Source organism: Dendropsophus ebraccatus, chromosome 13, assembly GCF_027789765.1.
Source record: "Dendropsophus ebraccatus isolate aDenEbr1 chromosome 13, aDenEbr1.pat, whole genome shotgun sequence".
NCBI lineage: Eukaryota > Metazoa > Chordata > Amphibia > Anura > Hylidae > Dendropsophus > Dendropsophus ebraccatus.
This window is the reverse complement of record NC_091466.1, coordinates 31704919-31730397: the sequence shown is the minus strand read 5'-3', so window position 1 is coordinate 31730397 and position 25479 is coordinate 31704919. Positions and strand designations below refer to the sequence as shown.

Genomic DNA, 25479 nt, shown 5'->3' with positions numbered 1-25479 from the left:
CTGATGGTGATGCTATTAATACTGTAATGATGGAGGCCATATGCGCAATAGAAGCTGAGGTTGAGGGCAATTCAAAAAGTAGGGTGGATTCATCGCAGGCTCCTAAAGGTCTAGCTGCGCCAAAAAATTCACCTGTGCCCAATGATACCAATGATGCTGGCGCTAGGGTAAAAAGGTCACATGTGATAAAACCTGCATTGTTGAAATTTGGTATAGGCCAGTCCAGCTCAGAAGGGGTTAATGTTGTTCAGTCTGTACAACCTGTTGAGATACCTGCTAACATTAATAAAAATGATGGTATTTGTAATGTTGAGCAAAGGGCGGGTGGTGGTCCGGCTGCCCCCCCAGTGGTGGCTGCTCCGCCAAGGAGCTATGCTAGCATTGCTGCTGGGGGACCAGGGCGATCCTCATCTCCAGCTGACTCAGGGGTTGGTGACTTGCAACGACGCCTCCTGGAGGCATTACGGAAGGGTGACAGGTCAATCCAGGTAGAGGGGAGGGAGGTCGACTTGTCTTTCTGGATAGAGAGACATGGTCTGGGAGCCTTCCGAGAGAATAATGGGGAGGTGGTCTGGTCCCTTCCGACACCCGGGCAGGACAATGGTCGTAGGAATGTGGTCCGTCTGATATGGAGAGGCAGTGATGCGTGCCCATCGCGGGCAAAAGTTGTGGAGCTTCTCTTTCAGATGGATTTCAGGGCAAGCGACATCTATGCCCTGATCCACCCCTACGGCCTGTCTGAGTTTGACATCAGTTTCATACGGCCAGAGGGTCTAGAACTCTTCTGGTCAAATTATGAGCTGGTGAAAGACGCGCCTGGCTGGCGGGGTTTTACCGTAAAGGCGATATCCCGTCAGAGTGCGGTCAAGAAAGTGACAGTTCTAACCCGTAACGAATCGCTTTCTTGCTATGATATCATGACCTGGCTTGGTCGCTTTGGGGATGTGACAGACATGCCCAAAAAGAATTTTGATGAACATGGTATCTGGTCTGGGGCCTGGACGTTTTCTGTCAAACTAAGGCGTACAGGTAATACGGTTGCCCACATACCATCTGCTGCCTTCCTCGGACGCGATCGCATCCAGATCTTTTACCAGGGACAGCCTAAGGTTTGCCACAGGTGCGGTGACCCCACACATTTTAGTGCAAATTGCACCAAACAGGTGTGTGCACTGTGTGGGGGGACAGATCATCTAGCCGCATCCTGTGGGCGGATTAGGTGTAACCTGTGTGGTGACCTTGGTCACCCATTCAGCCGTTGTCCCCGCTCCTTTGCCAATGCAGCGGCCGCTCCAGCTAGGGAGAGCCATAAGGTTGCCTTGGCTGGGGAGGGTACAAGCAGAGGTGAAGGGGCAACAGGGCCAGTGAGGAAAGAAAAGAACAAAGGAAAGAGCCCCTCCAAGCTTAGGCGGGAGGAGAAACGCCGAAGGAGTAGGGAACTGGAGGATTCCCAGGTGGTAGGAATAGCACCTGGTCCTGCTCCTGAGGCAGGCTCTGATGTGGCTGAGGCCGTGGGGGAGGATGAGTTGAATGAAGAGGTTGTGAGGCTTCGTAGAGAGGAAGGCGAAGTAGCCACTTCTTCAGAATCTTCCCAATATGAAAGTTTTGGTGAGGAAGAAGAAAGGTGGCAAGAAAAAAAACGTAGAAAGGGCAACCGGAGAAGAAGGAGTGGGAGGGTAAAGTCCTCCTCTTCTCGAGTTATGGGCCAGGTTCCAAAAGGAAGCCCGACCAACCCCCCTCTGGTTGACCTGTCAAAGCGATACCAATCCCTTGAAAACATCTCTCCCTCCTCTTCGGAGAGGGAGACCGAGGGTGAAGTATCACGGGCAAAGAAGCCTCCAGGGGGCGCCGAGCCTCGTCCTGCTGAACCATGTACTTCAGAGGGTGGGGCAAACCTGGAGTCAGGTGGAGATGAGTATGATATGGATTTGTCTACTTCTAAAAAAAGGTGTAAAGAAAGTAAGTCTTCCTCTTCAGAACATGAGGAAGGGAAGAAAAAGAAAGAGAAAAAGTAAAATGTTAAGTTGGCCGTCTAACTCGATCACCCATGATGGCGGCACTCACCCCATTGACTCTGGCATCCATTAACTGTGCCAGCATTAAGTCTGATACGGCTAGATTTGCAGCCTTTGATTTTCTCGGTCGTATTAACGTCGACATTTTGTTTTTGCAGGAGACCAGGTTGACAGATCTAGCCTCTCTAATAAAAGCCAAGAGAGAGTGGAGGCATGGGCCTTCACACTGGTCTCTTGCGGCTGAGCCGTATAGTGGGGTGGCGGTCCTTTTTACCGCTCCTGTAGAATGCAGACGGGTTATCGAGTTGGAAATGGGGAGGTGCCTGATCTTGGATGTCCTCATGAAGGGGCAAGAGCTCCGGCTCATTAACATCTATGCCCCACAAACTAAGTGGGACCGTAAAAGCCTTTTTATGAGGATTAAGCCCTTTCTTTTTACGAGTCGGCAGGTGATCTTTGGTGGAGACTTCAATACTATCACGAGGTCTCAGGACAGGAGAGGCGCCAAAGACAAGCTGGCTTATGATAGCATGGCCCTGATTAGTATAGTTAGGGAAGCTCGCCTAGAGGATGCCCACATCCGGACCCCCTCGGGCCACGCGGGTTTCACCTATCATCGAGGTAGCTGCAGGTCTAGATTAGACAGGTTTTATTTAAAGGAGGAAGCCGTCTCTTCCGCAGTGTCCGTGGTTGAGGTGGAGTTCTCCGACCACTGTCTAATTTTGTTTTCCCTGAATGTTTCAGAGACCCCCCGGATGGGTAGAGGCTACTGGAGGCTGAATTCGTCCCTCCTGGAAGAAGCAGAGGTAAGACAATCCTTTGAGGATTTTCTTCAGAGTCAGGTACCTCTACTGGGCCTATTTAGTAGTAAGTCAGAGTGGTGGGAGATATTCAAGAAGCGGGTTGCGAGGTTCTTCCGCCAGCTCTCGAGCCTCAGGTCCCTGAATAGGTATCGTGTGTATCAGGGCCTGAGGAGGAAACTCGAGCATCTCGTCTCGACTGGAGGTAGTAGAGAGGAGATCTCCAGAGTGAAAGCCTTGCTCATGAGGTGTCAGTATGATAGGCACGCATCTTTAGTTTTTGAGAGGGATTTCGGGAGGTACCGCTCGCCCGACCCCTGCAGAAACTGTAAGATGTCAGTGAGTAGTAAGATCGTGACTGGACTGGTTGATAGTACGGGATCTCTGAACCGGTCCAGATCAGGGATCCTGGAGGTCGTCAGATCCTTTTACTCACACCTCTTGGGGAGGAAGGATCTAGATCGAGATGTGATGTCGGGTTTCCTGGCTGAGGCCGTTCCTGAGCCAGGGGTAGACCCCTCTCTTGATGTTTTGGCAGAAGAGATCAGGGAAGAGGAAGTTAGACTGGCGATTGAAGGGCTTGCCCTGAAGAAGTCGCCAGGTCCAGATGGCTTAACATCTGAGTGGTATAAGACCTTCAGGGACCTCTTGGTTCCCCTCTTGACCGAGGTCTTTAATGAGTGTCTTTCCTCGGGCACTCTGCCGAGGTCAATGAGGAGGTCAGCCCTGATTCTTCTGTCAAAGGGTAAAGATTCTAGCCGCATTGAGAATTGGAGGCCCATAGCTCTTCTCAATGCGGACAGGAAGATTCTGGCCAAGATACTGTTTAATCGGCTGGTGAAGTTTGCACCCCGGCTCCTTTCGGGGGCTCAGCACTGCTCTGTTCCAGGCCGAAGCACCTTAAGTGCTGTCCTTAGTGTCAGGGAGGCAGTGGAGCGGAGTAGTGCGGGTCTTTGGAAGGGGTACTTGCTGTCCCTGGATCAGGCCAAAGCATTTGATCGGGTGAACCACGAGTACCTCTGGTCTGTCCTTCTGAGATATGGCCTACCAGATACTTTTGTCAATTGGCTTAAGATCTTGTATGCAGGGGCAGAGAGTTTCCCGCTGGTGAACGGTTGGTCTGGCCGCTCTTTTGAGGTTGGGTCTGGTGTTCGCCAGGGCTGTCCTTTGAGCCCACTGTTGTATGTGTTCGCGATCGACCCTTTCCTTAGGAGAGTTGGTTGTGGACCATTGGCAGGGGTCAGGATGAGCCTGGAGGAGCCAGAAGCCACCCTGAGAGTGGTAGCGTACGCTGATGATGTCACTATCTTCGTGTCCTCGAGAGAGGAGGTCGATATGGTGATGTCGGAGGTGGACCGCTACTCAGAGGCATCTGGGTCCAGCATCAACCCGGATAAGTGTGAAAGTCTCTGGCTGGGAGGGGGAGATCCCGAGGTTGATCTCCCGGGCACCCTTCCAGGGCCCCAAGAATCAGCAAAAATCCTAGGCATTACATTCGGCCAGGGTAATTACCCCACTAAAAACTGGGATGGTAGGCTCCAGAATGCCGCTCAGAAGGTGGACCAGTGGAAGGGTTGGTCTTTGACCCTCAGGGAAAGGGTACACCTGATCAAATCGTACCTGCTCCCTTTGTTCATCTACCTGGGCAGTGTATGTATCTTGCCAGAGGCTTCCTATACTAGGATCTACAGCCTGTTCTTCCAGCTGTTATGGGGGAATAGGCTGAACCTGGTCAAGAGAGAGGTTACGTACCGCACGAGGAGACTAGGGGGTTTGTCTATGGTGAACCCTGTGGTGTTCTTAGTGAACACCTTCTTGAAAGCTAACATCGCAAACCTCTGGAAAGAGAGGGCTCCTCCGTGGGTACTCTCCTGCAGGGAATGGTTTCAGCCTTTCTTCCAGGAATGGGAGACAGGAGGGCGAGTGAAGGACCTTCGTACACCCCATGGGTATCTTCCGGCTTACGCTACCCCGACTCTGAAGATGATACGTCGGTGGGGTCTGGGAATGTGGGAGATCAGGACTCAGTCGAGGAAATTCCTTGACCAAAGGGTTCTGTTGACCCATTTCCAGAAGCCCCTGGCGCTCAGGAATTGCCCAGGTCAGGATCTAGAGGTTGGGTTAGTCTTTTAAACTCGAAACGGATCCCTCAGAAGTTTGGGGATTTGGCCTGGCGCTGCTTCCAGGGGAAGCTATATGTAAGGGACAACTTGAAGTGCAGGAGCTCCGATGATCGGGGGTGTCCCCGAGAGGAGTGTGGAAATACGCTGGAAAGCATGGATCATTTCCTGCTTCATTGTCCCTTCAATATAGGGGTTTACACCAGGGTGGGCGCCTTCATAGGTTGGAGTCAGTTAGCCAGCCTCACCTATCCGGAGTGGGCTTATGGGGCATTCAGGAACCTGGGTGGCCGAGATCGATGCACGTTATTTCTAGTCAGCTTAGTGGTTAGGTACCACACGTGGAACGCACGGTGTCTAGTATCTACACAGCGTAGAGTCCTCTCCGAGGTGGAGGTCTGTAGGAACATCACTGGTGACCTTGGGAAGATCAGGTCTTTGGAGTATGGCAGGCTGGGTACAAGTAGGGCTTCTCTCCTGTGGAGAGGTTTTTCCTTTGCTGTGCCCTAGGTACTGAACCCACTGGGTGAGGGACCATATTTCTGGTTAGGGACAGTGTAGATAGGGACAGCAGTAGGGAGAATGTGAGGGTTAGATTAATATTTAGGGATAGTATTAGGGAGAGGGTAGGGAGTATAGTCAGGGATAGGTTATAAATTATTATGGTACCCGGTCTGCCATCCTCCGATCCCGGTGGGGGGCTGCGCATGACACGTTAGCTTTTTGTTTTGGTTTTCTATCAGGTTATAAATGGTAAAGGGCTTACAGGCTACCGAACTTGGGTCATATTGTTATGTTTTGTGTTACACTATATGTTTAGGTAGTTTGGTGGAAAATGTGATACATTCTGGGGTATAGAATAGGTTGGGTGGGTGATGGGGGTTTGGATCGTGTGTTTTCCTGGCGTGAGCCGATGGAGCCGCAGCTATATCCGGACTAACTCTGCGGACTCCAACAACTTGAGGCTCATGCACAGGATGGTTACTTGATGGTTCTGACATGGGTCAATGAGGGACAGGAGTGAACATACTGACCTAGGCTTATGTCTAGATTTGGGGTGAGGGTGATGGGGCGTGTAGGTAGTGTGATAGACAGGCTATTATTTCACATAGTTATTACATTGTTATTATTATTTGCATCAATTTTGCTTTGCTTTCTCTTTGATTCTAAGTTATAAGGCAGCCGGACCTGTTGTTCTTCAGTTGATTTGGGAGGTTTTTATCTCTTATTATTTCTATTATGATGACGAAGGTAGTAGTACTGATGTTTTTTTTTTTTTTTTTGTTTGTTTTTTTTTTTTTTTTTTTTTTTTTTTTTATGCTATCTTGTTTTCTTAGGTTAGTTTTAGTTAGGTGATTAGATTTATATCTAAAGTTATTTAGTGTGTGTGTATGGGGTTGGGGGGCTGTGTGTTTGGTGGTGGTGGTGGGTTCGGGGGTGAAACACGTTGGTGTGCATGTGTGTGTAGGAGGGTTGTTGGTGGGAATAGGGGTGAGCAGGCTAAGGTATATGTGTTATTTTTCTTTAGTTATATCCCAGCTGGGACAACTTTAAGTTCAGCTATTTCATGGCCTATATGGCATTTGACCCTATGTGGCCTTTAATCTGTGTGCTATGAAGTTTTTTTTTTTTTTTTTTGCTATCTTTAAACATAAAGCTGGACTGGCCATGTGAGGCAGGTGTGTGCAATTATTTTGTTGTTTATTTCACAATTTTGAAACACTGGATGTTTTTTTTTTTCATGACAAGACAAGTTTAGTATTGTATTTGTTTTTGTTATGGCTGGATATGCCTGATTTTGGTTTATGTATTTGTTAATTTTTCTATTTTTCTAATAAAAGAATTACAGGATGTAACTCAGAATCAGTACAGGATAAGTAATGTATGTACATAGTGACCCCACCAGCAGAATAGTGAGTGCAGCTCTGCAGTATAATACAGGATGTAACTCAGTTTCTCCAATTATTTTCTCTATATTATATATATTTAATCTGTGCAATGCTTAATAGGGATAACAGCAGTTCTGTGCAGTCTTCTAGCTGTATAGCACATCTGGAGTAATACTACTGTAGTGTAGGACCATGCTGGGACATCTCATTACTCATGTATAAATAATGAGCGGCTTCCACACAACCTCGGATGTGACAGACCCAGAAATGTTATTAACGGATTAAAATCAATCATGGCACATTTTCGTCTGTGGAACGGGAACGCACGCCGAGGGCCGGTGGGCCACCAGCCAATATCTTCCATGCCTTGCAGAATCACTAAGTCACATAGCATAAAGCAGGAGACATAACACAGCTTGGGAAACATTTCAAGTATTACATGTCATAGAAAGCTATGCTGTGACCTTGTCTGAGCAACAACAATCAAGGACGAGTCTTCTGATATTTAAGGGGGTGTCTAAGGGAACACAATGCGGTCCCTACTAGGACAGGTTCATGTCATTGCAGCCCTCTACACTGGGACAGGATCATCCCCCCTGACTTATTTCTTAATGTTAATACAGATGAGACATCTAGAGCAGTCTCCTACTATTCATATAAAGAGTGGTCCTGACTCTAACTTCTCATATCTTCCTTTATTTGGCTTACAGCTCTAAATTTTCTGCAACAATAAAATTCTTATCATCTGCGGCCACCACTAGGGGGCACTAACTGAAGACACATCATGACCGATAATAATAGTGATCATACATTTGTACACAGTGAGCTCACAAACCTACAATCTTACTGTTGGGGTCTATTCACATAGATACAGTCATATGAGACAATAGTGAGTGCAGCTCTGCAGTATAATACAGGATGTAACTGTGATCAATTGTTGCATTTTTGGTAATATTTTTAAATTTTAATGTAATAAAATGCACAAATGTGAACAGAGAGCAATAGTTTTGGTGGCTGGAGGACAGTGATCCTGCAGAGTCCTGAGAGAGGAGTAAGACCTGATTTCAGCACCAGCTCTCCGGTCAGCTCCAAGTGCTGAATCCCTATAGAGAAGCAGAGTAGCAGAGATTTATAACTACAGGCTCATCGGGAAGTACTACAAGGCTCAGCATACCTTCTGCCAGGAAATATCCGGTCGCTCCCTGGTCCTAAAAGGCTTTATCCTCTTCCCATAGTGAATCCTGGTGCCATCTATACCCCAGGAAAGGGATGAGCACACACCCGGCTGTCCACATAATGGAGAACCTGACCCATCAGACCAGTCACCTTCTTCTATTGCTCCATGTTCAGATCTCTATTACAGACACTACTGGGGTGGACAGGGACTACTGGGGTATGACTGGTCTGCAGGGCCCCATACATCTCATGTGTGATCTGACTCCTTTCCACCATAGCCAGCAGGAATAATTTTTGTTTACAGGATGTAACTCAGGATAAGTACAGGATCAGTAATGTCATTTATGTACACAGTGACCCCACCAGCAGAATAGGGAGTGCAGCTCTGGGGTATGATACAGGATGCAACTCAAGATGAGTAGAGGATCAGTTATGTAATGTATGTACACAGCATAGGACTGCAACGGTATGAGGCCACCGTAACGTGGTGGAGTAGTTTACACCATTTTCAAGTGGTAACTAAGAGCCTCATTATTTTTGTGGAAGTTTTTTTGGCAGTTGGGGGGGGGGGGGGCTGCTATTAACTATTTCTATGTCTGTAGTGGGTCTGTATCTTGCCATTGCGGTGAGCTGTTGCATTTTTCTGTGTTTTTGTGTGTTATGTACACAGTGACCCCATCAGCAGAATAGTGAGTGCAGCTCTGGGGTATAATACAGGATATAACTCGGGATCAGTACAGGATAAGAAATTTAATGTAAGTACACGGTGACCTCACCAGCAGAATAGTAAGTGCAGCTCTGCAGTATAAAGCCATGTTCACACCCTGGAACCCTGACCCGGCCGGTCTCTAAAAAAAAGATCTTTGGCGCCGCAGCGTTCTGATGCGGGCGAATCCATGTGCGCCCGCATCAGAACTCCCCACAGCACACAATGAAACTTCGGCCGGGGCCACTCGCTTCATTGAGTGAACTGATATGGCTGAATAGTGGCCGCAGAAAACTGACATGTCAGTTCTTTGCAGCGCTGCAGGGTATCCCAGCTGGATCGTATACTATGGGGGAGATTTATGAAAGGATGTAAATATACACCTGGTGTAAACCGTCCACAGCAGCCAATCACAGCTCCTCTTCTATTTTACCAGTGCTGAAAGCTGAGCTGTGATTGGTTGCTGTGGGCAGTTTACACCAGGTGTATATTTACACCCTTTCATAAATCTCCCCCTATGTGTATATGCTCCAGCCGAGATCCCATAGAAGAAAAGGCAACGTATGTTTCCGTACAAAGTACGGCCGTTGTTGCCGATTTCAACTGCCGTACTTTTACGGAAACATACTTTGTGTGAACATAGCCTAATACAGGATGTAACTCAGGATCAGTACAGGATAAGTAATGCATGTACACAGTGACCTCACCAGCAGAATAGTGAGTGCAGCTCTGGAATATAATACAGGATGTAGCTCAGGATCTGTACAGGATCAGTAATATAATGTATGTACACAGTGACCCCACCAGCAGAATAGTGAGTGCAGCTCTGGAGTATATTACACCTTTGTTCATAGGCTGAGCCTAGTGTTGCAGTTTAGCCCCATTTGACACTACAGATGACATGTAAGTTATCTCTTCTGCTTGGAGCATACAAGTCTCTGTTACAGGTGAATGTGGGTCATCAGCTGTGGCCGCTCTCAGCCTCTTAGCCCTATTACACGGGACGATTATCGTGCGAAAAATCGCTAAATCGTTCGAATTTAAACAATAATCGTTCTGTGTAATTGCAGGCAACGATCGAAAAATCATTTGTATGTCGTTGATCGTTGACTTAGATCTGAACCTAAAATTATCGTTAATTGTTCGCTAATCGTTCGCTGTAATTCCACGTTCGTTCGCTCAAGTTCCGCATTTTTTCACTAATCATTCACTGTAATTCTACATTGTTCATTGTTTTTCTGGGATCAGAAGGAATAAACGATCATAGTAACGATCGCAATGACGATCGTAACTAACTATCGTTCTGTGTAATGTGGTGAACAATTTCAGGTTACCGATAAACATATATCTCGTTTGCGATCGTTAATCTTTAAAAATCGCTCAGTGTACACCTCTAGGATGAGATGTGACAAAATCAATGAAGCTGCAGGATCAATACTCCCCATCCTCATCTTTAATAAGTAATGGTGCAGGGGCGCCTGGAAAGATGCCCCTAGGCGACTGCCCACATGGCCACCGCTCCAGCACGGGCTCACCGGGAAATGAAGGATCCGGTTTTATCTTCTATATCTAATTGTGTAAAATAAAATCTGTGCAGTGTCTCCTTGGAGAAAACGATTCAGCTCATTTACATCTCACCTTGTTTCCAGGCTAAAAATAACCCAAAAAAGCAGGTGAACATATACAGGATATGAATGAGGGCACCCAGCTTTCCCACAACCCTGCAGCCCAGGGATTGTATAGTCATTGTAGGAGTCTGGGAAAGCTGGGTGACAAAGCATGAAGGAGCTGTAGTCAGGGCTGGCGTCAGCACAGGGCTTACCTGGGCAAGTGCGAGGGCCCAAAGCATCTCTAGGGGCCCAGAGAGGGAGAGGGGCCCGGTTTTCTGATGTTCAGCCCGCTCACTGCAGTCCAGGGTGTGCACTGAACATCAGAAGACACAGGAGACGGAGCAGGACCTGCACAGAGAGAGAAAAGGGTGAAGGACCTGATCACATGACCTTAAGGTCCTCAACCTCTCAGTGTGGAGAGCAGCCCGACAGAGAGGAAGAGGGAGAAGACTGAGCTGTAACTGCTGTGTGTCAGTGTCCGAGTGTGTCAGTGTCAGTCAGTCGGTCAGTATCTATGTCAATAATGTATGTCTGTATATGTTAGTGGTGTCTCATGTTATTGTGCATAGTGTGCAAATGAGGGGCCCGCTGAGGCTTGGTCGCCCAAGAGCCCACAAAAACCTGGAGCCAGCCCTGGCTGTAGTAATACTCTCTCACATCCTGCTGTCCCAGATCAGACACTAATCCTATGTATTACTGGGAGATATGGTGCGTTTACACAGGCAGATAAATCTGACAGGTTTTGGATTTGAAAAGAGGAGAAATCTCAGTCTCTCCTTTGTGACCTGTTCCCTGTTTATAGTCTGTTCCTGGCTTTGGCTTCAAAAATCTGTCAGATAACTCTGTCTGTGTAAACACACCGATAGATAGATAGATAGATAGATAGATAGATAGATAGATAGATAGATAGATAGATTCTGGCAGATATATAGGTAATCATAGAATAACATCCACCTGCTCCAGCCTCCAGTATTTAGGCTTATAGAGAACAGATTTTTTTATGTGATATGCTGCCCTCTTGTGGTCCAAATGTAGAACTAGGATGATGCACTGCTGATTTTTTTGTTTGTTTGTTTTTTACATATAACTTGAGCACTAACATCGTTACCCCAGGTCACTGCACTCATGCACGCTACAATAGTCGGGATAGGAGATAACTCCAGTCTTGGCTGTTTAAATCTTTGAAATTGGGTAAATAGTGAAGGGGTTATAAAGACCATTGTGGGTCCATCAGATGACACACTTTTTCTCCATGGCAGTCATGTAGTTTATTGCATGGGCTCCTACCTATGTACAGCACTGAATATTCCTACCTTTAGTGTTGCCTACTGGATTTGCATGGGGCTTCCTTGCTGCATTGATAGGACCCTAGGTCTTTGAGACTTTGGGCGTTTTTCGAGTCTGCATTTTTCCCCTGATGCTGGAGCATTGTCATCTCAGCCAGTCAGTGGCTGCAGCTGCTGTTTTGAAGGCTCCATCTTTGAAGAGGCAGAGCCTAGCACACTTGTAGCTCAGTGCACCAGGCTCTGCTGAAGAAGAGACGTCGGAGGAGAGTATCAATCGCGCTCCCCTTCTTCTCCCAACACTGCACCCATCCCAGCAAGAAAAGGGGGCAATTAACCCCCTACCTTACTGGGAAGGATGCATTGTGACATCAATGTGGCCCCCCCATGGGGTTAAGTGAGGATGGCATGCCTCCATACTTCATGGTTCAGTTGGCACACAAAGGGTTAAGTGTGGATGCCATGCATCCATACTTAACCCCTTGTGTGCCATACTGTAAGCTGCACCTGCCAAGATGCTGCATACTGTAAGGTGCGGAAAACCTGTCACAATGATGGGTGTTCAGCTCCTGGACTTTTTGTGTGTGTTTTTCCCTTTTGTCTTTCAGATATCAGTATCCAGAGGATTATGTTGGATTTGTTGGACTACGTCGATGCCCAGCATTTTTTTTTTAAATAAAATGATCAAAGAGGGGTGTGGGGGTGTTCTTTTTTAATAAAAGACTTTTTTCTATTGTCTTGTGTTTTATTTTAGGCTTAGTAATGGAAGCTGTAATGTAATGGAAGCTTTCTGACAGAATCAATTAATAAGTCGAGGACTAGTTTTAGCCTGTATAAAATGGCTAACACTAACCCCCCCCATTATTACCCAAGTACCCCCCGCACCAGGGGTACTGGTAAGAGCCGGGTACCAGTAGCCAGTAGTTCCAGAGTGTCAAATTTGGCGCCTCTGAACTGGGTGATAGCAGGCCAGGTTTAACACTGTGGGACTACTGGTACCCGGCTGTCCTCAGTACCCCTGGGGCAGTGGGTATTGGGGTAATATTGGGGGGAGGGTTAGTGTTAGCCATTTTATACCAGCTAACAATAGGCTTTGACTTAGAAATGGATGTCGTCTATCAGACAGCTTCCACTACCAAGCCGGAAATTATTATTCAAAAAAGAACACCCCCACACCCCTCGCTGACCATTTTATAAAAAAAAAAAAAGAAAAATGCTGGTCATAGCCATAGTCTACCGAATTTGACGCAGTCCTCTGGATACGGATATCTAAAAAATAAAACACACAAAAAAGGCCCAGGGAAAAACACCCATCATTGTGAGAGGTGTTCTGCACATTACAGTATGCAGCATTTTGGCAGATGCTGCTGACAGTATTCCACACAAGGGGTTATTCCACACAAGGGGTTAAGTGAGGATGCATGCCATCCTCACTTAATCCCATGGAGTAAGGGGGCACATTGATATAATAATGTATCCATAATTGCCGCCCTCCCTTGCAGAATATGGTTGCCGTACTAGGGGGGAGAGAGGGAGCCCTATTGATACTCACCCCAATGTCTTCTCTCTTCAGCAGAGCCCGACACATAGAGCTACTAGTGGAAGACCTGAAATTATTTAATAGAAGTAAATTACAAATCTCTGGCACTTTGACACCAGTCGATTTGAAAGAAAGTTTTTCGCTGGCATTGCTCTTTAAGGAAGTATGGAGTGGGTATATCTGCAGTTGTCACCCGCTGTCTCACTCCAACACTGTTCGTTTAACCCCCTAGATGCTTTACCCCCAAGCAATGAAAGAATATGGTGTCAATCAGCTGTCTTGGCAGCCTTCTCAAGGCTTCTGTAGCTGCCATGATAGTTTTCCTTTAATAGGAGAGCAGTCACCAAGACAATGCTATCTAATCTATGGCCATCATATTATAGAGCAGGAAGAACTGAGCGGATTGATATATATATCTTTGTGTGAACAGATTCAGTGTAACTTGTTGATTGAAATCCCTGACCATTCTGTGGTAAAGAGTCCAGTGGGTGGAGTCACTAAAAATCTGATTTCTGTAAAAAAACTTTTCCCACATTCTGAACATTAAAATGGCTTCACCCCTGTGCGAATTATTTTATGTTTCGTAAGACTGTATTTCTTTGTAAAACATTTCCCACATCCTGAACATGAAAATGGATTCTCCCCTGTTTGAATTTTTTTATGATTATTAAGACTGGATTACTTTGTAAAACATTTCCCACATTCTGAACATGAAAATGGCTTCTCCCCTGTGCGAATTATTTGATGTTTAGTAAGACTGCATTTCTTTGTAAAACATTTCCCACACTCTGAACATAAAAATGGCTTGTCTCCTGTGTGAATTTTTTGATGTTGAGTAAGACTGTAGTTCTTTGTAAAAAAATTCCCACATTCTGAACATGAAAAAGGCTTATCCGTTGTGTGGATTTTTTGATGTTTAGTAAGATCTGATTTCTGTAAAAAAAAAAATCCACATTCTGAACATGAAAATGGCTTCTCCCCTGTGTGAATTTTTTGATGTTTAGTAAGACTGTATTTCTTTGTAAAAATTTCCCACATTCTGAACATGAAAAAGGCTTATCCGTTGTGTGAATTTTTTGATGTTTAATAAGATCTGATTTCTGTAAAAAAAAACTTTTCCCACATTCTGAACATGAAAATGGCTTCTCCCCTGTGCAAATTATTTGATGTTTAGTAAGACTGGATTTCTTTGTAAAACATTTCCCACATTCTGAACATGAATATGGCTTCTCCCCTGTGTGAATTATTTAACGTTTAGTAAGGCTGGATTTCTTTGTAAAACATTTACCACATTTTGAACATCAAAATGGCTTCTCCCCTGTGTGAATTAATGTTTAGTAAGACTGGATTTCTTTGTAAAACATTTCCCACATTCTGAACATGAAAATGGCTTGTGCAAAGTATTTGATGTTGAGTAAGACTGTATTTCTTTGTACAACATTTCCCACATTCTGAACATGAAAATGGGTTTCTCCCTTGTGCGGATTTTTTGATGTTTAGTAAGACTGGATTTCTTAGTAAAACATTTCCCACATTCTGAACATGAAAATGGCTTCTCCCCTGTGTGAATTTTTTGATGTTGAGTAAGAATGGATTTCTTTGTAAAACATTTCGTACGTTCTGAACATGAAAATGGCTTCTCCCCTGTGTGAATTTTTTGCTCTATATACAGACCAATATTACTGCCATAGAGTCACCACCATATAATGACTCTAAATACACCATATACAGATCAATATTATGCAGCAGTCACTGTATGGCAGTAATATTGATCTCTATATAGTGTGTATATATAGTCATTATCTGGTGGTCACTTTATGGCAGTAATATTGGTCTTTATATATAGTCATTATGTGGTGGTCACTCTATGGCAGTAATATTGGTCTTTATATAATGTATATATAGGGTCGTTATGTGGCAGTCAATGTATGGCAGTAATGACTGTATATACACACTATATACAGACCAATATTACTGCCAAAGAGTGACCACCGCATAATGACTCTATATACACTGTATACAGACCAATATTACCGCCATACAGTGACCACCACTTAAAGTGACTGTACCACCAGGCCCAGGCTGAAGCACTGGAGGCGGGCCGACCCACCCTTAGTGGGAGGAAACCCCAGCCCCTCCATGACTTGACTCCATTAGAATCAATGGAACCCTATCATAGAGGGGCGGGGGTTTCCTCCCACTAAGGGTGGATTGGCCCGCCTCCAGTGCTTCAGCCTGGGCCTGGTGGTACAGTCACTTTAAGGACTGAATACCACTTTATTTTTTCCTCAATAAAATACACCGTATCACCTTAGTGACATTATAATAAACTATACATAGGAGCTGCAGCCAATCACCGGCCTCAGTTACACTATACATAGGAGCTGCAGCCAATTACCGGCCTCAGTTAGACTATACATAGGAGCTGCAGCCAATCACGGGCCTCAGTTACACTATACATAGGAGCTGCAGCCAATCACCGGCCTCAGTTACAGTATACATAGGAGCTGTAGCCAATCACCGGCCTCAGTTACACTATACATAGGAGCTGCAGCCAATCACCGGCCTCAGTTACACTATACATAGGAGCTGCAGCCAATCACCGGCCTCAGTTACACTATACATAGGAGCTGCAGCCAATCACCGGCCTCAGTTACACTATACATAGGAGCTGCAGCCAATCACCGGCCTCAGTTACACTATACATAGGAGCTGCAGCCAATCACCGGCCTCAGTTACACTATACATAGGAGCTGCAGCCAATTACCGGCCTCAGTTACACTATACATAGGAGCTGCAGCCAATCACCGGCCTCAACCATCCAGCCCACACCCTATACACATGACATGTAACACACACTACATTCATGCATTATACACATAACATTCATACACATTACACACTACATGTACAGTATACTTACTCCCTCTAGCAGCATGCTGGGTGTAGTGGTCCTTGGCCATGGCAGCAGCAGCAGGAGGGGGTCATGTGCAGTAAGAGGAGCTGGGGGGAGGGTGAGCCACACATGGAGCACACATCGGAGCCCAGCGTCCTGCAGCCTCTGTGTGACCCCTGATAGCAGCCATTAGCTGTAGCCAGGGATCACTGCCAGAGCCTGCAGGACGTTGTCTGTGCTCTCCTGCCCTACTGTAACTGCGGTTGGGGGCCCCTGGGGGTGTATATACAATGAGGTGTATATACAATTGCAAAATGATCCAAAATTTGCTATTGCTAGAAAACTAACAGCTTTGCTTAAAGAGGCACATGACAGCAACATAATACATGGTGACTTGAAAGACTTTCTAATAGTGGAGCACCCGATTACACCTATACTATACTTCATTCCTAAGATTCACAAGAATCTAAAAAAAAACCCTGGGAGACCGATAGTATCGGGAAGAGATTCTGTGGTAAATCATGGATCCATATTTTTGGATAAAGTCTTTCAACCATTAGCCGCAGGGGCCAGATCCTTCTTAACAGACTCAACACATTTCCTGAACATCATCAAATCACTGTCCATTCCATCAGGCACTTTACTTGTCACTTTAGACATTTGTAGCTTATATACATCTATTGAAATCAGCAGGGGGATGTCAGCCATGATGAATGTTTTACCTAAACTTCAGATGCTCCCGCAGGAGAAGGAATTTTTACTACAATTGCTAAATTTAGTCCTCAGTAACAATGACTTTGTTTTTGATGGCCAATTGTACATGCAACAGAGAGGCCTGGCAATGGGTGCCAATGTGGCACCAACCTACACAAATATAGTGGTTGCTGAGTTGGAGGAGCGCGTCATCTATGGAACCCACCACTTCCAACATGTCCTGGGGTGGTGGCGTTCCATCGATGACGTGTTCCTTCTGTGGACAGGTCACACAGTTCAATGAGTTCTTAGTGCATTTGAATAGCGTGGATGAAACAATTACATTCACAGCCACCCACTCACATAATCGTATACATTACCTGGACGTTGAAGTGATCTTAATAGGGGATAGACTGGTCAGCAACATCTATAACAAAGAGACGGACTGTAACAATACACTCAGGTGTGACAGCTGCCATCCCCGACAAATGATCAGATCCCTCCCATATAGTCAGATGACCAGAGCCAAGAGCATCACAGACCCAGAAATGGATGTTGATAGAACACTTGACAAAATGGCCAGGGAATTCACAGACAGGGGATATCCACTGAGATTAGTGGAAGAGAGCAAAGAAAGGGTTAATAGACTGGACAGACATACATTACTCACACAGAGAAAATCCAGAAATGAATTAAATCGTATTCCCTTCATAACAACCTACACACATCTATCCCCGCAAATAGGTCAAATTATTCAAAAACATTGGCAGATTGTCAGGAATAGCTACAAAAATATACATGAATTTCAAAATCCGCCATTATTGTCATACCGCAGAAACAGCAATTTAAGAGACAGAATTGTCAAGACGGATGTAGCATTGCCCAAGGAGGACACACAAAGATATTTAGTACCACGTAAAACAGGATTGGACCTATGTTTATCTTGTGTTAACTGCAAACACATGTGTAAGGGCGAGAAATTCATTCACCCCGTGACCCTAAGAGAGTATCCCATAAGACAGTATCTAACGTGTAACTCGAGTTGGATCGTGTATGTATTATGGTGCACTTGTAAAACTATTTACGTTGGGGAAACCACCAATGACCCTAAAACTAGGTTAACCCAACACAGATATTCGATCCGTAAGGGCAAAATGGACTTACCTGTACCTAAGCATTTCCCCAATGTCGGGCACACCGAAAGGAATCTAAAATTCATGATAATCGATGTAGTTGCTCAGCCAAAGAGGGGAGGTGATAGGCACACACTCCTAAAAAGGAGAGAGAGTGGATTCACAAACTTGGAGCATTGGGGCCGTATGGCCTCAATATTGAATATAAAGTTACTAGTGGTATGTATAGGAGATGACTTGCTATTGAACTGCCAAATATATCCTGTGTTTGCATCAACATGTACTATATGAGACTAGTATCTAATGTTCTGTTTTTGCTTAATTTATAGATCTTGTGCAAAAGGACGCCGGGATCCATGTCATGATCGGTTGATCACCCGAGCAATAACTAGAGGGTCGTTATGGGAGGTTTTTACTTATATATTTATCCATATGTCTGAGGAGGATACCACAAGGAGAGTCTCCAGGCATGTCTAACCAGAGGGCACGAGAGTACCGCTATGGACTCATCGCCAGGACGAGAGATAACTGAGAATAACTGTGATCACTTACCTGATCGATGCGGTTTAGCTCCTGCTCGGAGAGAAACCCAGGCTTGGGACTAATTCACACCGAGAAGTCCGAGGCGTCATCTGTAGGTTGGGAAGACGAGCCGACATGAGACACAGGTACTCCATTAAGTGGCCCTCCTACAAGACAGCTACAGCACTCCCCTGGATACGACCTGACCATAATATCTTCATGCCGCATTGCCTACAATGTGAATGAAAACCTGCAGATAGATTGATAGATATGAGATAGATAGATAGATAATACTTATCAGCTGCTGTATGTCCTGCAGGAAGTGGTGTATTCTTTCCAGTGTGACACAGTGCTCTCTGCTGCCACCTCTGTCCATGTCAGGAACTATCCAGAGCACAAGAGGTTTTCTATGAGGATTTGCTGCTGCTCTGGACAGTTCCTAACATTGACAGAGGTTGCAGCAGAGAGCACTGTGTCATACTGAAAATAATACACCTCTTCCTGCAGGACATACAACAGCTGATAAGAACTGGATGACTTGAGTTTTCTTAAGAAAAGTAATTTATGAATCTTTGTCACTCTCTGACAGCAGTTGATTTGGAAAAAAAAACTAATTTGTCGGAGTATCCCTTTAAGCCTCCATTGATGTACATACAGTATCTGCACCATGCTTTGCCCTGTTAGTTCTTTTTGGCTTTAATGTATCCATTGTACGAGAAGATAGTCAGGGTCCTATTACACGCGCTGACTACGGCCCAATCATTTTAGTTTACTGGACCTATTACACGGCCCAATAATTGGGCAGTAAAGGGCTGCATGGACATTGTTAGTGATGTCCCTGCAGTCCTTGCCCAAACACCTTATAACTTACCTCTCCCTGCGCCCGGTCTTCTCTCCTGTGCTGTGCAGATTCCCGGCCCCAGCAACAGCAGTGTCTGAGCGGCCTCTGATTGGCTGAGCGGACTGTTAGCTGACAGGCCGCTCAGACGCTGCTGCTGGGACTGCAAAGCTGTGAAGCAAAGGAGAGAAGACCGGGAGCGGGGAGAGGTAAGGTAACAGGTGTTTGGGCAATCGTTAGCCGTCAGCTGTGCACCGCTATTATATGTAGTGATGCGTGGTTGGCACCCAGTGATTTTTGGTCCTAACCTAAGCCAACGATCAGCCGATTATCGCTTCATCGACTGATCCTTGTCTCTATTACATGGAGCGATAGATAGATAGATAGATAAATAGATAGATAGGAGATATATAGATAGATAGATAATATTTGAATGTTTTTATCATTTGCAGATTTCGGCTGTCCTCAGTATCCCATTCTGGCAGTGGTTTCTACGAAGATTTGGCAAAAAGATGGCAGCTTTTGGAATATCTGTAAGTATTACTGCAGAACCTGGCACTGTATAAGTGTATAAGTTCTAATAAAAACCACATGCTGGGTACAAAAAGCCACACAACTAACATGTAACCAATCTAGTACTTACGACGCTAAGGGCCCTATTCCACGGGCCGAGGAGGGCCCAATCTACGATGTAAATGAGCGCCAATCTGCTATATCGCTGCTCGTCTACTGGGCCTATTCCACGGCCCAATGATCATTGAGCGAGGGCTGCAGGGACATCGTTACCGATGTCCTTGCAGCCCTTGCAGCATACATTACCTGTCAGGTCTTCTGCTCCGCTCTGTCTTCCTCCCCGGGTCCGGCGCTCTCTAGCTTCAGAATGGCCTGTCAGCTGGCTGTGGCGGTCCCGGCCTGTGATTGGCTGAGTGGTCTGTCAGCTGACAGGCCATTCTGAAGCCAGAGCGCGCGGGACCCGGGGAGGAAGACAGAGCGGAGCAGAAGACCTGACAAGTAATGTATGCTGCTGCTGCTTCTCAAATCGTCGGTCGCCTGCCGTGCACCGCTATTCCACTGTAGTAATGCGCGATGGGGGAACAATGATTTTAGGTCTGGCCCTAAATGAACGATCAGCCGATGACACGATCATCGGCTGATCGTTCTCTCTATTTCACCGAGCTATAATCCGCCGAATGGGGCCGATTATCGTTCCTGTGGAATAGGGCCCTAAGATTAATTAAAGAGTTTGTCTCTCCCCCCCCTAACCCCGTCCATATACCCTATTAGGCATCATAAACAGGATGTCACGCTGACACTCACCTCTATGGGCAGGAATGTGGAGCTGCTAAGTAATTGTGGTACTCGACCAGTGACGTGCTGGGCTGTTACTGGTGACGCCACTTCTGTGATGGTTGGTCGGTTGTGTTGTACAGCTCTGCCAGGGATGGTATGTGTGATGCCAGTGATAGTCCAGCACACAGGTGCGATGTTGGTACCTGCTTTAGTGTTGTGGCTGGCTGTACTTGCCCAAAATGGTCGGTGACCTGCCAGGCTGTGATGGGTTCCTTGGGCTCTTGTCACGGCAGTCCTGAGTGGCAATTGACCCACCCGGACTATCGGTACTGCCACCAGTGGCGTAGCCACCGTGGTCGCGGGGGTCGCCGCCGCGACCGGGCCTGCCACAAAGGGGGGCCCTCAGGGCCCCGCAAGGCCCTCCGTTTCAATCACTCTTGTGACCGCAAGCATTGTTTTGCTTGCGGTCACAAGAGTCCTGCTCCCCCGGCTGCTGCGCAGCTGCCGGGGATGTCGCGTCTTATCCCCGGCAGCGCACGCATCCCAGAGCTCCCTGCGCGCCTTGGGCCCTGACTTCCGGTTCCGGCGCGCAGGGAGCTCTGGGATGCGCGCGCTGCCGGGGATAAGACGCGACACCCCCGGCAGCCGCGCAGCAGCCGGGGACAGACCGAAGGAGTGAGGATCAACGTGGGAGCGCGTTGTCAGGTGAGTTAAGTTTTGTTTTGTTTTTTATCAGCCTGCAGGGTGGGGGGAAAGAGGGGGGCATCTATGAGGGTGGGGGTAAAGGGGACCATCTATAAGGGAGGAGGGGGGGTGAAGGGGACCATCTATAAGGGAGGAGGGGGGGTGAAGGGGACCATCTATAAGGGAGGAGGGGGGGGTGAAGGGGACCATCTATAAGGGAGGAGGGGGGGGGGGTGAAGGGGACCATCTATAAGGGAGGAGGGGGGGGTGAAGGGGACCATCTATAAGGGAGGAGGGGGGGGGTGAAGGGGACCATCTATAAGGGAGGAGGGGGGGGTGAAGGGGACCATCTATAAGGGAGGGGGGGGGGGGGGTGAAGGGTACCATCTATAAGGGAGGAGGGGCGGTGAAGGGGACCATCTATAAGGGAGGAGGGGGGGTGAAGGGGACCATCTATAAGGGAGGAGGGGGGGTGAAGGGGACCATCTATAAGGGAGGGGGGGGGGGTGAAGGGGACCATCTATAAGGGAGGGGGGGTGAAGGGGACCATCTATAAGGGAGGGGGGGTGAAGGGGGCCATCTATAAGGGAGGAAGGGTGAAGGGGACCATCTATAAGGCAGGGGGGGTGAAGGGGACCATCTATAAGGGAGGGGGGGTGAAGGGGACCATCTATAAGGGAGGGGGTGAAGGGGACCATCTATAAGGGAGGGGGGGAAGGGGACCATCTATAAGGGAGGGGGGGAAGGGGACCATCTATAAGGGAGGGGTGGAGAGGGGGCCATCTATAAGGGAGGGTGGGGGAAGAGGGGGCCATCCATAAGGGAGGGTGAGGAGAGAGGGGGCCATCTATAAGGGAGGGGGTAAAGGGGGCCATCTATATGGAGGGGGGAGAGGAGGCCATCTATAAGGGAGGGTGGGGGGAGAGGGGGCCATCTATAAGGAGGGCAACATGGGGGGAGAGGGACCATCTATTTGGGGGGGCAACATAGGGGGAGAGGGAATACACAGAGGGGGGCATATATTATTAGGGGGTCACACTAAATAAGGGTGTAAAGGGGCCAATACAAATGTGCAGTATGTATATAGATGAGGATGGTACCAGAGTGAGGAGACTAATATGTCTGTCTGGCAGATTCTGTGGATTCGTGGCTCGGAGAAGTTCTCATAACGGCCCAGGGCAAATGGAGAAGAAGATGAAAAGGGAAGAACTCCGATCAGAGAAGACGTCCCCCTGTGAGTCACCTGATATATCTGCACTGTAATGTATATGGTGTATAGAGCCTGTGTAGAGCTGGGGCCACCTCTATATGACTGGATGAGGTGATTTAGTATACTGGATTTGGTCAGTAACAATATGGTGGTGATGGTAGTGGTTGTGGTGTGGCAGTAATGTTTCCTTCCTATATACTGGTATTACTGGTAATATAGGTCTCAGTATACAGGATTTGGTCAGTAACAGTATGGCAGTAATATGTACGGTGATAATACTTTCTCTTCCAATATGCTGGTGTTATTGGTAATATCTGTCTTGGTGTGTGTATATATATATATATATATATATATACACACACCAATAGCATCACTTGGTCGTGAAAGGAGGGGGGGGGGGCCCAAGTTGGCCTCTCGCACCAGGGCCCAGGAGACATTAGCTACGCCCCTGACTGCCACCCACAGAGAGGGGAAAAATGACCCAAGGTGTGTGGCGGATGTGTATAGGTGCTGGTGCAGATGGAAAGATGACTGAGTCTCAGTGATAAAAATAGAAAAGCTTTACTGTGCAGTCTCTGAATAATATAAAACACTTTGGCAGCAAATAGATAATCTGGATACGGACTTTAGTGCTTAACCCCTTAAGGACAGAGCCTGAAATGGCCTTAATGACAGAGACAAATTTTATGAATATGACCAGTGTCACTTTAGTCATTAATAACTTCGGGATGCTTTTACCTATCCGGCTGATTCTGAGATTGTTTTCTCGTGACATATTGTACTTTACATTTCTGGTAAATTGGAGTCGATACTCATAACAAATCTTTATGAAAAAAACCCAAATAATGTGAAAAAATGTGAAAAAATGCATTTTTCCAACTTTGAAACTTCTTTGCGTATACAGAAAGTGGTTATACCACATAAATTATATATTAAATAGCATTAGCAACATGTCTACTTTATGTTGGCGGCATTTATTAAACTATATTTCATTTTTTTTAGACGATAGGAAGCTTAAAACATTAGCAGCAAATTTCCAAATTTTCAGTAAAATTTCAAAATCAGATATTTTTAGGGACCTGTTCAGATTTAAAGTGTATTTGAGGGGCCTGTATGTTAGAAAGCCCCACAAAGCACCCCATTTCAGAAACTGCACCCCCACACTCTGCAAAAGCATATCCAGAAAGTGTTTTAACCCTTTAGGGGAGTCACAGAAATAAAAGCTAAGTGTGTAAGGAATTTGAAAATTTTAATTTTCTGTGCAGAGATTTTATTGTAATCCAATATTTTTCATAATTATAAACCTATTACCAGAGAAATGCACCCCAATAATTATTTCCCCGTTTCTGCAGTTTATAGAAATACCCCATATGTGGCCCTATTGCGCTATTTGACGCAACCACAAGCCTCAGATATAAGGGAGCGCCTAGTGAATTTCAACGCCTCCGTTATATTTGGTCATTTTTGACTGTACCACTTCAGGTTGGCAGAGGCTCTGGGGTGTCAAAACCTAAAAAACACCCCTAAAGGGACACCATTTAGAAAACTACACCCCTCAAGGAATGTAACAAGGGGTGCGGTGAGCATCTGCACCCCACAGGTGCTTCACAGATTTTCCGAACAATATGGCGTGAAAAAAGAAAAATTTATTTTTTACACTAAAACGTTGTTCTAGCCTTCAATTTTTCATTTTCTTAAAGCGATAAGAGGCAAAAAAAGACAAAAAATGTGTAGCGCAGTTTCTCCCGAGTACAGAAATACCCCACAAGTGGCGATAGAGTGCCAAGGGGGCGCAGGACGAGCCTCCAAAGGGAAGGAGCGCCAATTGGCTTTTGGAAGCTGAATTTCACTGAAAAGGATTTCAAGGGCCATGTCGCATTTACAGAGCCCTCGTGCTGCCAAGACACTGGAAACCCCCCACAAGTGATTCCATTCTGGAAACTACACCCCTCAAGGAATCTAACAAGGGGTGCAGTGAGCATATGGACCCCACTGGTGACGGGCACAAATGTGGAACAATGTGACGTGAAAGGGAAAAATTTCATTTTTTCACTTTCATGGCACAAATGTGCCCGTCATCAAGGGGTCCATATCCTCACTGCACCCCTTGTTAGATTCCTTGAGGGGTGCAGTTTCCAGAATGGGGTCACTTGTGGGGGGTTTCCAGTGTTTTGGCAGCACGAGGGCTCTGTAAATGCGACATGGCGTTCATCATCCATTCTAGCCAAATCCAACCTCCAAAATCCAAATGGCGCTCCTTCCCTTCGGAGGCTTGCCCTGCGCCCACATGGCGCTTTATGTCCACATGTGGGGTATTTACGGACTCGGGGGAAATTGCTCTACACACATTGTGTGTTTTTTTCTCTTTTAACCCCTTGTGAAAATGATAAATTCAAGGCTAAACCAACAATATAGTGTAAAAAATGTAATATTTCATTTTCACGCCACATTGTTCCACATTTGTGCCCGTCACCAGTGGGGTCCAAATGCTCACCACACCCCTTGTTACATTCCTTGAGGGGTGTAGTTTCCATAATGGGGTCACTTGTGGGGGGTTTCAACTGTCTTGGCAACACAGAGGCCTTTTGAATGCAACATGGCCCCTCAAAATCCATTCCATCCAAATCCAGCCTTCAAAAACGAAATGGTGCTCCTTCCCTTCGGAGGCTTACCCTGCACCCGCATGGCGCTTTATGTCCACATGTGGGGTATTTACGGACTCGGGGGAAATTGCGCTACACATTTTGTTTTTTTTCTCCTCTTTTAACCCCTTGTGAAAATGATATATTCAAGGCTAAACCAACATTATAGTGTAAAAAATGTAATATTTCATTTTCACGCCACTTTGTTCCACATTTGTGTCCGTCACCAGTGGGGTCCATATGCTCACTACACCCCTTGTTACATTCCTTGAGGGGTGCAGTTTCCATAATGGGGTCACTTGTGGGGGGTTTCAACTGTCTTGGCAACACAGGGGCCTTTTGAATGCAACATGGCCCCTCGAAATCCATTCCATCCAAATCCAGCCTTCAAAAACCAAATGGCGCTTCTTCCCTTCGGAGGCTTTCCCTGCA

At 46.4% G+C, this 25479-nt stretch overlaps 1 pseudogene; it reads right to left on the bottom strand.

The window, feature by feature from the left end:
- Positions 1-14790, bottom strand: part of LOC138770537 (zinc finger protein 850-like) — a 233334-nt pseudogene extending 218544 nt beyond the window's left edge.
- Between the last annotated feature and the right edge of the window lie 10689 nt (positions 14791-25479).